This window comes from Triplophysa rosa, linkage group LG16 (genome assembly GCF_024868665.1).
Source record: "Triplophysa rosa linkage group LG16, Trosa_1v2, whole genome shotgun sequence".
Taxonomy (NCBI): domain Eukaryota; kingdom Metazoa; phylum Chordata; class Actinopteri; order Cypriniformes; family Nemacheilidae; genus Triplophysa; species Triplophysa rosa.
In genome coordinates, this window is record NC_079905.1 from 6128545 (window position 1) to 6141723 (window position 13179).

The following is a 13179-nucleotide window of genomic DNA, read 5'->3' on the forward strand; positions in this document are numbered from 1 at the left end:
CAATAGAACCAAACCTCAGGAATAACATAAAGCCATCCAACAGCAATCCAAAAGACTGAGGGAATAAAAGATGCATAAAAGTTGTGAAAAACATCAGGCTTATTCCACCATAGGTTCATTTTTGAACAGATCCTAAAATACATTTAAAAACATTAGTAGGCCTATGTGTTAAACATTAACATGAACGTGTGTTTTTCTTTGCAATATTCAAGGTCTGCAAACACTGTTTTTTGGTTATTCTGACCAGTTTGCCCTGTTTCAATATTCTGCAAATAAAAAAAAAGATTTTTTGGGGGGGGATTTGATTGAAATGTTGTCACTAGTTTACAGAATGAAACAAAAAAGTGTTCCGCTTCTGTAGAAACGTCAATGTCAGTCATTTTACTTAAACCTGTACCTTATAGTAAATCAAAATAAATTCAGAAAAACTGAAAAAATACGCAGCTGTACATTTAGAATAATCGTCCAGCATGACATTTATTTTTTATTTGTAAAATGTCTACATCATATTTATGGCTTAATCTCAATAAAATGCCATAGCTTCTGCAGCACACATACCGCCACACGCGCTCAGTTTAAACGATTCTCTTAACACGGCTATGCGTTCTATTACTACCCCCCTTCACAAGGGAACACAAGCAGACTTTGTCAGTCCTTAGATAAATACCCGTGAAAAAAAGAAGAAAAAGGAGTAATTTGAGTCTTTTGTAATACACTTGACAATCATGCTGGAATCTTTCACCCCAGAAATGCTAATTACTCACAGCGGGAAGCAGTTATGGAGAAGGGCGCCGGAGTTTAATGTATTCCAGTGTTGCCGTAAAGTCGACAAAGCGGAGCATTTGCGTGCCTCTCCTTCGCCCGAAAGACCAAATACCTTAAGCCAAATGCTGAAGGATTATTGTTAATGGCAGAACCTTTAATGAGCCAAGAGTCACTTTATGAAGGTGAATTGCACGCAGAAGCTATAACGACCATCATTGCGCTTCAGTTTTTACACGCTTGTCTTCTGCGGATTAAATGCTCCCTAAATGACGCATGTTAAATTGCAAAGTTTGTGAAACAAACATGGCCCTCTTACACTTTTTTTCTACGCTGGTGGGTGCTAACTAAGTAAAGGGGTGTGACTATAAATGGAAACACTGTTACAGAAACATATTAGGCTAGACTTAACGCAAAACTTTTCGATTTAATGGGACTTTCGTTAAGTGTTCGTTTAAGTGACGGTAGGCTCAAGCCTAGTACATTTTTCCTGACATGGAAACATTTTAACATTTTCTGAAGAAGAATGATCAAGTCAGCATGTATTGAAATAGCCTACAACGAAAAGGCAAAATTTCACATACAGTATATACAGCATGTAAAGTGACGTTTTGACAGATGCATCCCCAGCAGCATCTTTCTGAGTTACCAAGGCAACCAGGAGATGGCGCACTATGGTAAGCAGAGAGCCCTAAAGCACCACATATCTGTGGTAGGGGGGTTTATAAAACAAGGCCTCCAGAAATTTCTCGGAGAGTCAGGAATCACGGTACGGATTCCTGGGAAGAGCACCAACGATTATTTATCTCTTACGTTTTTTGTTTGTTTTTTGTTGCACTATACTCTCCATTTCTTGAATTCTAAAACAAACGCAATCATTCATCTTGAGACATTCAGATATCAAAAAGAAAAAATCTCTCCTCACGTGTCAATTTCGGGCCCCTCGAGTTTTCCGCTTCTTAAGGTACATATTTTCTATTTTGGCTATAGAACTGCCATTTATGCTTCTTATTTCCCTGCCCTCTCACTCTCTTCCATTGCAGCGGACGGAGGAATGCAGCTCGAGCGCCGGCGTGTCAGATCGACTGAACGTCAGCACGTTAGGACCCGGCTCACTGGTGCCGTCAGTCAGACATGGATCTAACAGACATGGATCATAGATAGTCCTGCCAGTTACAAAAGACCGTGAGTTTCACTGCTCGCTCTGCTACAGGGCTCGGGGAGTAGATACCGTTACAGGGCATATGTTCTTTGGCAGCCCAGTCAAGTCAGACACTCAGCCTCTCTGTCGTTGACTCAGCCAGCTGGTGGTTGAAGAGATGGGCAGCGAGCTGATTAGAATGACAGGCGTCCCGCTCCGTGAAAGGCAGGCTGAGAGGCCGGGGCACACACACACACGAAACCAGAATAAGCAGAAGGGGGAGACACAGAGGATGAGAGGAATAAAAGGAGAGGGGGGAAGAGGCCTCACACATATAGCTACACAAATACAAATTTTAACAGCGGGTCAGCAGACCAGGCAGAGAAGAAGGAGAGACAGACGCAGACAGACAGAGAGAGCCGAGTCCTCACTTGCCCCTTTTTGTGAAGATTAGACGTGACGGCTTTTAAAGACACAGATATTTTATGTGTTCCTGTGTTTGATTTTATAAGGCCTCCTAGACATGCCATGAAAGAGTCAAGTGTTAAAGGGATACTGCACCCGACAATGTAGAAAAAATCATTCTGTCAAACACAAAGATAAATTTAATAAATTTGTACTGATATTTTTTTTCCGTGCAATTACAATGATTGAAGATTGAAGGTTACAAAAGGATTAAAAAGTACCTAATAATAAAACATGTAATAATGGTCATAATTTGAGGTATTAATAGACCCATTTTTTATGCTCTTGATGTTTACTTCATTATGTAATTTGAAATTGTGTCACATGCATAATGAATCCATTCATTCAGTTCACGAAACTGAAACTTGATTTGTTAACAAATCGAAACGATTCTGTTCTAAAGATTTACTAATTCAGCTATACGGTTACAGCAGTTTATTGGAGGGAGAGTTTGATGCTGTGATAATTATTAGTGGGAAATTAAATAAATTGCATGGAAAAGGACAACCATTACAATTCTTCCAGCCCTCCTTCTGTGTTTCACTAAAGAAAGGAAGTCAAACAGCATCGTACAGACATGAGAAATCAGTTAGAATTTTGATATTTGGGCCAAAAAAATCATTAAACACTAGTACAACCAACTAACTGTATACTTCCCACAGTGTACTGTCAGCAAATCACGCAATAAATTTATAAATCTAAGTAAGCCATTTGTGTCAACTAAAAGCCAGCCCGTCCTCTCGTCCCTCCCATAATAGTCATGGTAATTGATCCCGCATCGGGTTATTGATGTCTGGATCAATTAGCCTTAAACTGGCTGTATTTGAGGGATTCATTTTAGGAAACAATCTGCCTTTATAATACTGCTCATTAATCATTAGTAAATGCCACTTAACACAAGGTTAATTACACTCTTAACGACTCTCATATCCATTTTGAAGCTGAGAGCTCTTGTATGTGTAATTTGCTCGTCATAATCTCAAGCATAGTACATTTTAAGTGGCTGATTGATGGACAGGAAATAGAATCTGCCCATCGTTTTAAAAGATAATAGAACACCTTACACAAAGAGGTCAGACGGCAGAAACCAACTGCCTAGATGGAGAAAGTTCAAGTTAAAAGGCTAAACGCTAAAATGAAACTTTTAATGTTTCAATTTTGGAAATGTCAGTAATTTTTTTTGGGTCATTGCTAAACAGTTAAGTGCAAACTTCTAAACTATTTTATAAAGTGATCAATTTGTTTGAATTTGTATGATCTCTTCTGTATGTTACGATCTGCTTCTTTCGCCCCATGTTAGGGGTGGGGCTTCATTTCTCATTCAAGGTATTTTGAATAATCATATGTTTTTTAATGATTCACGTTGTACAAATGCATACAAAATCGCCACCTCGTAAAATTGTTCTGTCAAATAAAATAAAGTTGAGTAACTTAAGTGTAGGCTGTAGCATCTTGACACGTTAAAGGGATGGTTCACCAAAAAATGAAAATTCTGTCATCTTTTACTCACCCTTATGTCTTTTTCTTTTGCAGAAAACAAAAAAAAGATATTTTGAAGAATGTTGGGAACTGAACAATGGTGGGACCCATTCGCTTGCATTGGTTTTGTGTCCATACAGTAGAAATGAATGGGTACCAATAGAGCCGCTGAATATGAGAGTTACGACACTCGATCTCGCCGTCTTGTGGTCACGTGGTTCATGGAGCCCTCAATAGATCCAAACAAATCCGTGCTGTCAACATATTTAAATGGATTTTAGCTGGACAGATAACAGCAACTTTGCATAAATTTAGCTAAATATTAGCACATTGTGTACACCGATTACTACGTTGACCACATTTCTAGAAGCATTTTATCTTGGGAGTAATATGAATATATGACCAGTCTTTGTGTTTAATTTTAACATTTAATTTCAACTGCCAACTTGTTAAAATGTAAAACATGCAGTTATTTCACCAACTGTACAGCAAGTGCGTTTGGGAGTCACTGAAATGAATGGTCTTCAGTGCAATGTTTGGAACCATGACACGAGTTACTTCCGCATTCCATTCCTCCTATGGAGGTCTATGTAAGTGTTGTAACTCTCATATTCAATGGCTCTGGGTACCACCATTGTTCGGTTACTAAGATTTTTTAAAATATCTTCTTTTATGTTCTGCAGAAGAAGAAGATCATACAGTTTTGATAGTGATAAGTGATGACAGAATTTTTCACTTTAATATAGAATTTGCGATCACACGCGTGTTCATCTTCATTTTTACCAAGCACCGAACACGGCTTGGTCTAATTAGAATTTTATAATACGTAATGGACCCTGTAACAGACATAACACACATTTTCTTCAGTAAGGTCACAGCACAAAAAAAGCGTCACCCATGTCCAACTCATAATCTTAAGATTTATTCGCTTTCGCCATTGACTGAGACATTGTTTCAGCACGCCCCAAGTTCTGTTGCTTTCAAATGAAAACTATTGATTTAAAGTCAGTTTGCTGTGGATTTCATTTGTTTGGAAGCGCCAGAGCTGTTAATGTGGGGTAATATCACCATAAACAGGAAATGCCACCTATCTGTGCGAGCTGCAACCTTGTTTTGCTACTGTTCCGGGGATGCTAATGGCAGCAGAGAGTTAATCTGAAAAATATGTCCATGAATCAAAAGCAGATTGATCGGCTCCTTCATTCGAGCGACACATTACAAGGGCATGCCGAGTCCGTATACGTTTCACTTCCAGATTAACTACCTTTTAAAAAGGTGGAACTGCTGCGCATTTCTCCAGGGTAAACCTTAAAGAATAGAGAAGGGACAAATTAATTCTGGTAACCTTGATATTCTGGTGGATTTTAGAGTGTATGTACACGGCACATAAAAATACACTTACAATGCAGCACGTCTTTTGCATTTACAAGCCCCCTTACGCACACACACACTCACATCCACCCCCTCACTCCATCACACAAACACATTTGCACACACGATCCAGGCCTGGCTTCACACCTTGCGCGTTTTCATCATGCGAGGCTAAGTGGGCGGTACGCCCATCCTCCCCCCTGCACTCTCTGCCATCTTTATATGATATTTTGGGTAATAATCACTGCTATCAGGCTATCCTCTCTCTCTTTGTTTCATTTCCTGTTCATCGGCAGGCTCGCCGCCTCTCTCCGCTCATCCCTCTTCTCAGCTTTGTGTAGCGCGGGCCTTTACAATAGAGAGGCGAGGCAGAGGAGCGTGCGTTTGGCACAGCGTGTCATTAACTCTTTACTGTTGCCGGCGAGCCAGACAGCAATCTGACTTACTGCACACGATTACACCGGGCCTCTCTCTCAGCCTAACAGTATTTATTAACGTGTCCCTCCCTGTCACCTATCAACAGGTACTTAAAGGCCCTTCACCTCGTGGAGCACTTACGCTTGAGGAGAACACCTGTGTTAATGTGTCACTCCCAAGCTATTTCTGTGAGTTAAAAGGCAGCTATTGTGCCGAATGATAGCGCGCCACCCGCAACAATGGAGAAAAGCAGGTGTACGAGAGGTTGCTATGATAGTTGTACGAAACTGGTTAAAGTAAGAAATAATAGATAATTGCTTCATTTACTGTATTTAAGCGGTGTTTTGAAATGCTGGTGCCATCAAGTGAAGCTTCTGGATCCTAAGTGCCAGGCGTAAAATTTTAGTAAGCGTTGTAAATATTATTATTATACTTTATGGAAAGGATAATGTACAGTCTGATCATTATCGTAAAATTTAACCTGAGGGGAGAGGAGGAGAAGTCTAGAATCGCCTTGAAGGTGTTTGCTTTCTGATAATAAGCAGCTGGATGTACATATACTGCAAGTTATACTGCTTATTACTATCAAATAAATAAGTTTAGTAATTGTCTAAATATATTTTACCAGTATCCAGGACGGTCCGCTCAGTTTTGTCAGCTCTTATGGATGATAACTAAAAATGTTAAACAATCACAAGTTGTTGCTTTCTGTGTGGAATGGCAAGTCTGTAAGTATAAAGAAACATTGTGTTACTATCTACTTTTTTATAATTAAATGCCAGACAATCCGAATAGGTTTTTAATGCACTTTAAATGCATGCATAAAGAGAATATTTAAGGATCTTTTTGAAATATTTCACTTTGCCACACGTGCCATTTTTAACCCATTTGACTCTTGCAGCCCTGCCAACAATAAAATCCAATAATCTCTTTCACACATTTTTCTTCTCATGTACTAATCTTTTCTTTATTAATTGCTTATGTGATATAGTGTAATTTTTAATGCTAATTTCTTAGCACTTGTATGTTTTCCTTTTGCTTGACAGCATGCGCTCGAGCTGGCATGGACTCCACATGTGCCTGATAAACTTGGTGATCCATGTTATCCCCAACACGATTTGAGAAAGTTCCAAATATCTTCCAATCTGCTTCAGTGAAATTAAGGACACCTGACCTTTTGTACAAAGGAGTTAACATGGTAATTGTCATAAATTTGCTTACATTTGTTCATTGACCTATAGTGCAATACCTTAATATTTCTGTATATGGAATAATACAGAATACATACATAATTCGGTTTAACCTCAAATTTGCTGTAAGGTCTTTTATTTTGTTTTACAGGATATTGTTTGATTATTGTAGCACGCTAATAAGATAAGACAATAAAACCCCCCCAAAACATGTTTTGTAAAGATCAAATTCACTTTCCTCAGGCTGCCATTAAAACAAAGAGGCTTTCACTTACTTTCACTCTGAATATTTACTATATAATATGTTATGTAACACTTAAGACAGACATATTGCGAACAATACAACACCCTGCCTACAGACCATAGGTGAATATACATGTCTTGATAAAAGAAAACGAAAGACTTTTTGGTGTGAACACCAACACCACATTTTGGCATTCTACATGTGTGAATTGTCTGTCCTGTCTCGCCGTCTCAGGGGACAACGGGACAGGTGGCCGTCATAACCGAAACAGATGCTGAAGAGAAATGCGGCTGATGAGATTGTCTGGCTACTGAGAGCAAACGAAAGTGGAGATGAAGTCAGCAGTTTTGTTGTTCCTCCTACACGGTCAAGGCCGCCATGTTGAGGCACGTGTAAACTCTCGCTCCCCTGTGACAAAACGAGAAAAATAGCTCTCTGCGAAACACGCGTTTCTTCTCCCTCTCGGAGAAAGGGATTCGCTTTTTTGTCTGTTTAACATATGAGGGTGTTTCTGCAGGATAAAGGGCTGTTTCTGAGGAGTTATGAGAGGAGGCGACGCTGAATAGATCGTTTGCTTCAGAAATTGTCTCCTTTGTTTAAATGTAAGCTAACAACAATGCGATGCACAACAGAACAAAGTGAGGCATTTTCTCGCTTTGATGAAGAGAGGGATTGTACTTAAAAAAAATTATATAGCAGCGTAGGATTCAGATCCTTAAAAGTCTTATTTTGAAGCCTTCGGCAGAACTTGATTACACAATGAAAGGTGCTAATTTAAGAGATGAATTTACATGCTAACAATTCCCCCATTCAACAATCGCAATTCACATGATCTATATCTCATTCAAGCGGGGTGTATGAATGAGATAGCAAAACAAAGAGTATGACAATAGTGTATGAGGTTGCTTAGACTAATAGGATTTAATTTCAGAAGGACATAAAGCACAGGGTCAATCATTTCAGCATGCCATCGTGTATAGATAAAGCCCAGAGGAAAATGTTACTGTATTGCGTAGAAGTTGTGCTTTCATATCTCGGGAGACTTAATGGAGTTTAAAACAGTTTACACATTTGGCAGTCACATTTATCAAAAGCAACTTACAGGGTATTGAGGGTATACGTTTTTTTGGTATGTGTTCAATCCTAGGTTTTTTGTGCTGCTAATACAAAGCTCTACTTCACAGGAACCGTTATGCATAATTTATGTATCAGCTTTGTTTCTCAGATATTTCTTGTAAAAGTTGTATAAAGTTTCTTTCGGTTTCTTGTAAAATTTGTTAGGAGAAATATTGTTGATATAAAGCAAGATCTGTAAAATCCACCATACACTCTTAAAAATAAAGGTCTGTTTCACAAAAGGTTCTTTAGGACTGAACTGGTTCTTCAAAATGGTTTTTCTGCTGTGAAGAACCTTTTAAAGTAATAGTTCACCCAAAAATGGTCCCTGCTGACTTTCCATAGTAGGAATAAAAATGACTAAGTCAATGGGGACCATTTCTGGGTAAACTATTCCTTTAAGGTTTAAGAGTGTATCATCATTAAAGCAATAGTTCACCCCAAAACAAAAATGTTGTCATTATTTACTCACCGTCTTGTCATTTCAAACCTGTATGACTTTCTTTCTTTTTCTTTTGCAGAACACAAAAGAAGATATTTTGAAGAATGTTGGTAACCGAACAATGGTGGTACCCATTGACATGCATTATACGGACACAAAACAAATGCAAGTCAATGGATACCCATCGTAGTTCGGTTTCTTCAAAATATCTTCATTTGTGTTTTACTAAAGAAAGAAAGTCATATGTAAAATGACAAAAGAGTGAGTATGACAGAATTTTAATTTTCATCCCTTTAATGGGTACATCTTACATTTTGATCACAGAATTTGGTACAGTATCCTGGCAAATGTGAGCATTTGTTTGAGAAATTGTTAAAATCTTTCCTGAGACTATAGGGGACACGGTATCCTGAAAAGGCCATTTAATCTCATTGATATATAGAAGCAACTGAGATCTCATTTGTGATACTTCTTTCCTACTATATGAGAGGGGCTGAACCACACATACAATTTTTTAAAACATCAAAATGTAAGATCCTCAAACACAGCAGCTTTGAATTTTCCATTGTTTTCTATCCGCAAAAATTGTTGTTTTCCAGCTTTTCTGGGGTGTAGTCTGTGCTGATGAATTAGCAGAGCTGTAGGCTGGCGTTCTGGAGGAATGCAGCAGAGGTGATGAATATTAGTGTCTTCTCCGGTGTTAAGTTTGAATTAATCATCTCACGGCTGGCGAGCAAAGCCACAGTCCAGCGGCTTTACTGCCACAGTCCCCACAAAGAGAATGTATTGCATCAGTCCAACATGGTACACTGCACCCCTAAACGTTTGCTTCCCTTCTTTTCCTTTCTAGACAACATGAAAGAAACGCAAAGAACATGAGGATAGAGAGAGAAGCATAGGGCCGCCGCGCAAGAGGAATAGCTTAGAGATGCCGTTCGTAGTTTATCATCTGGCTCGCTTTCGGAGGATTGTTGGAGGGGAAGGTGAGATCAGGAGCCTTCTAGCCATGAATGTCCAATTTGGAGACCGCTGCATGTACCTACTGATGACTACAAAATACTAACAGCTGTTCTCACACCATTTCCTCCCTATTGGCTTTTTCTCGCTCGCGGTGTTCTTTCTGTCTCTCTCTCGCTTGCTCTCTCCCCTCCAGCGCTCTGTGGTGATAGATAGACATATGTCTGCAACACCAAAGTGCCTATCTGGCCCTGGTGTGTCAGCTCACCTTTATCAAAGCATGCACAGGTATATCCAGCTGCCATGGCTCATTACACCACCGCGTCGTGCCTGAAATGTTTGAGCTGTTTCTGTCGCGCGCCCCCTCCCCGACCCGTCGCCCCTGCGCTCTACTAACTTTGTAGCGTGCGAGCTAAAGGAGACAATTGAACGAAGGCCATTAGACAGCAGCAGCAGGAAAAATAGGCACGGTTGAGTGATGGATGTTAGCACAGCCTCTGTAGCTGAGGGCAGGTGATCGGTGCTAACGAGGGAGCCATCAGGGCCGGGCCTGACAGATGGGAACGGGGTGGCTAATATTGGCAGGCGATTGACAGCGAGCACGGTGATTAGCGTCGCTTAAAGCCCTCCCTTCCTCTAATGGCCCCTCCTCGCACCGAGACTGACCGCTGGATGACACCGGCTGATTGTATTGACTGAGGGACAAAAGGGCAGAATGGTACAGTTTGCTCGGGGAAAATGTGCGCTGGTGAACTTGCTGCATCGTCTTTTTGTAATTTTGCAGGAATTGTGAGTACTGTATTGTACAAATGTAAAAACGGATACCTTGTCTATGTGCTTTTTAAAATTTTACCTTTTTGAGAGATTTTTACCTACACTTTTTAAATGGTTTCTTTGGTATAACAATGTTTTTATAGTAAATAGTAAGTAAAATGGATATCGCCTTTTAAAAATGTGGTCATCGAAATTACATACAAAATTTCTGTGTCTGTGTCAGCTGACCAAAAGTATTTTATTTCAACTAAATTGTTCAAATATTTATTTTAAAAAAATGTGTTAAAAATATTTTTTAGAACCAAAAATTAAAATGATTTTTAGAGCTAAAAATTACATATCTTTTTAGCTCTGTAAAATGTAAAATATTTCAGAAACCAACATTTTTTTGTAAATTTTTAGAGCTAAAAATTACAAGTATATTTTAGAACTGAGAAATCTAAAATATTTTTACTAATAAAATATCTAAACAATTAGTTTTTGGAACTATTTTAAGACTTTTCTATTTTGAAACATATAGGAAAAACTCCTTGACTCATCTGATTACCAAAATTGTATCGAAACAATGAAAAACAATTATAAATATATAATACTTAAATTTATATTTTTACTTTTAACTGAAAATTTGAAAATATTTTTGAGAAGTGAAAACTTAAAAATTAAACTACATTTTAGAAATCTTTTTAGAACTTTTCCTTCATGTATTTTGTGATAGGCTACCACAACTCCTTTACTCATCTAATTATCCATCCATCTATCCATCCATCATTTGCTCTCCGAAATTGTATCAAAACAATGAGGCAATAATGATCTAAACCCTCTGCTAGTATGGTGGACCCGCTACAATGAGACCAGGGCTAATGCTCATGGCCCGCAGACACACAGATCTGTAATAAATCCTTCAGCGCTAGTGTGCTGTTCCGTAGGAGCTGGTTCACCTTGTTAGGAGCTAACAAACAGCCTTGGGCCTCCTGGTTAGCTGCACAACTCCATTAGTCATCTGATGAAGAGCCCATGTCTGATACCAGCACAAAGGCAAGGCAAACACTCAATCTTTACCTAGATTCGGCTTTGGTTATGTTTGCCCTGCTAAAGCACTTTTCTATGAGTAGCATAACATTTCAAACATGTGAATACATTACATGCAGTTTAGGTGAATGCGAAAATTCTAAAATGGCACATTTATTGTTGTTTACTATAAGCGGTTTAAAAAAAAAATCCAGGCCACTTTTCGTACACTTTTGTATACTATTGGATAAAACAAAAAGTACAGAGGCACCTTAGATTTGGGATATATACTGCAGTGGTTCTCAAACTTTTTTGTTGTAAGGCCCCCTTTGTGTAGAGTGCATTGCTTTGCGGCCCCCCAAATAAAGACTTATAATCTTAAACTTAAAATTTTAATTATACCAAGAAAATATTCAGTTAAACAATGCTAAAACATCAATTCGTTTGGTTGGTGGCATTGTTTTTCTGATGTTTGATTGCACAAAATTTATGATAAATATCCATATTTCTAAAATGCCGCAAAATCTGTGGCCCCCCTGGAACAATCTTGGGGCCCCCCAGGAGGCCACGGCCCCCAGTTTGAGAACCACTGATATACTGTATATATATATATATATATATATATATACAGTATATATTAGTGATGCACCGATACCATTATCGGTATCGGGCCCGATATTAAGCTTGTGTACTCGTTTTCGTAAAAATGCACCGATGCCAAAGATCGATACCTCATGTGACATAACTGACGGAACTGACAGAAATTTGTTGTGAAATTTGCTTTGAAAGTTTGTGAAAGCACATAAAATTAAAAAAAATCATAATGTGTTTACGGTGGAGTTGTTTGTAATTATGAAGCTATTCTATTTTTATTAGTCTCACTATGTTGTGAAAAGGTACAGGCATCGGTATCGGCAAGTACTAGAAAAAATATCGGTACTCGTACTCTGTCTTTAAAAATGGTATCGGTGCATCCCTAATACATATATACAGTATATGTATACTATACTATATTGAAGAGTTTGGTTCCAAAATGTTATGTTTTTATTATGTTATATTGTGTTAGTTAGAATTATTATGGCTTAAATCAAAACAAACCAACTGCAGTTTGATTGATATTAATTGTAATGCACAATAAAAAAATATATATATATTGTATTCTTGCATGCATTGTTTTCTTTCAGGTGCATTCTGTAGCTTGTAAATATCATGCTATAATATTATGAAGCATAATATTATTCATTCAAGTATGGTTTACAATGTATATGTGACAATCAAAAGGGTCCCTCTTATACGTTTACTTGCACCAACTGTAATTAGAAGGTAAACACCATTTTGTAAGGTTGCAGCCTTATTGATCTCAAGTTGTGACGCTGTTTTGTTGGTCACTCAATCAGTTTAAACTGTTTAGGCTCTGAGCTGCGGCGCTTTATAATGAGGCAGAGACCTTATTCCTGTCTTATTTGTCTTTTTTAGTTTGGGGCCGATAGAAAGACATTGACTTGGAAGTGGCCCCTAAAATGCCAGACATGGAGGCATTTTGGATTCGGATCAATGGCATAATCTGGTGCCTCGGAGACTGTGAACTTCCTCTTGCTTGTACGGGTCAAAGGGGAAACAACAGGCAATGGTAAGCATCAGCTTTACAACCTACATTTATTTACCCTCTAAACATTTTATAAACATTTATGAGAGAGCACTTGTGTGCAAACATAATAATTTTGAATTAAACTCAATTTTAGGTTCAAACTTAATGTTATTGCGGCTACAATGGAGGAAATGTGATTCCTTTCCATCGGCTACTAAAATTTGG

At 38.4% G+C, this 13179-nt stretch overlaps 1 long non-coding RNA gene across 5 annotated transcripts in view; it reads left to right on the forward strand.

The window, feature by feature from the left end:
- Positions 1 to 13179, forward strand: part of LOC130566564 (uncharacterized) — a 29043-nt gene that overhangs the window by 924 nt on the left and 14940 nt on the right. For 3 of the 5 annotated variants that reach the window (XR_008964495.1, XR_008964491.1, XR_008964494.1), the window contains exons 1-4: positions 1615 to 1726; positions 1806 to 1947; positions 12843 to 12996; positions 13109 to 13178. This is a non-coding gene — a long non-coding RNA (uncharacterized LOC130566564). Of the gene's footprint in view, positions 1 to 1614; positions 1727 to 1805; positions 1948 to 10288; positions 10374 to 12842; positions 12997 to 13108; position 13179 lie in introns of those variants that run through there. The other 2 variants (XR_008964492.1, XR_008964493.1) reach the window with 2 other exon arrangements.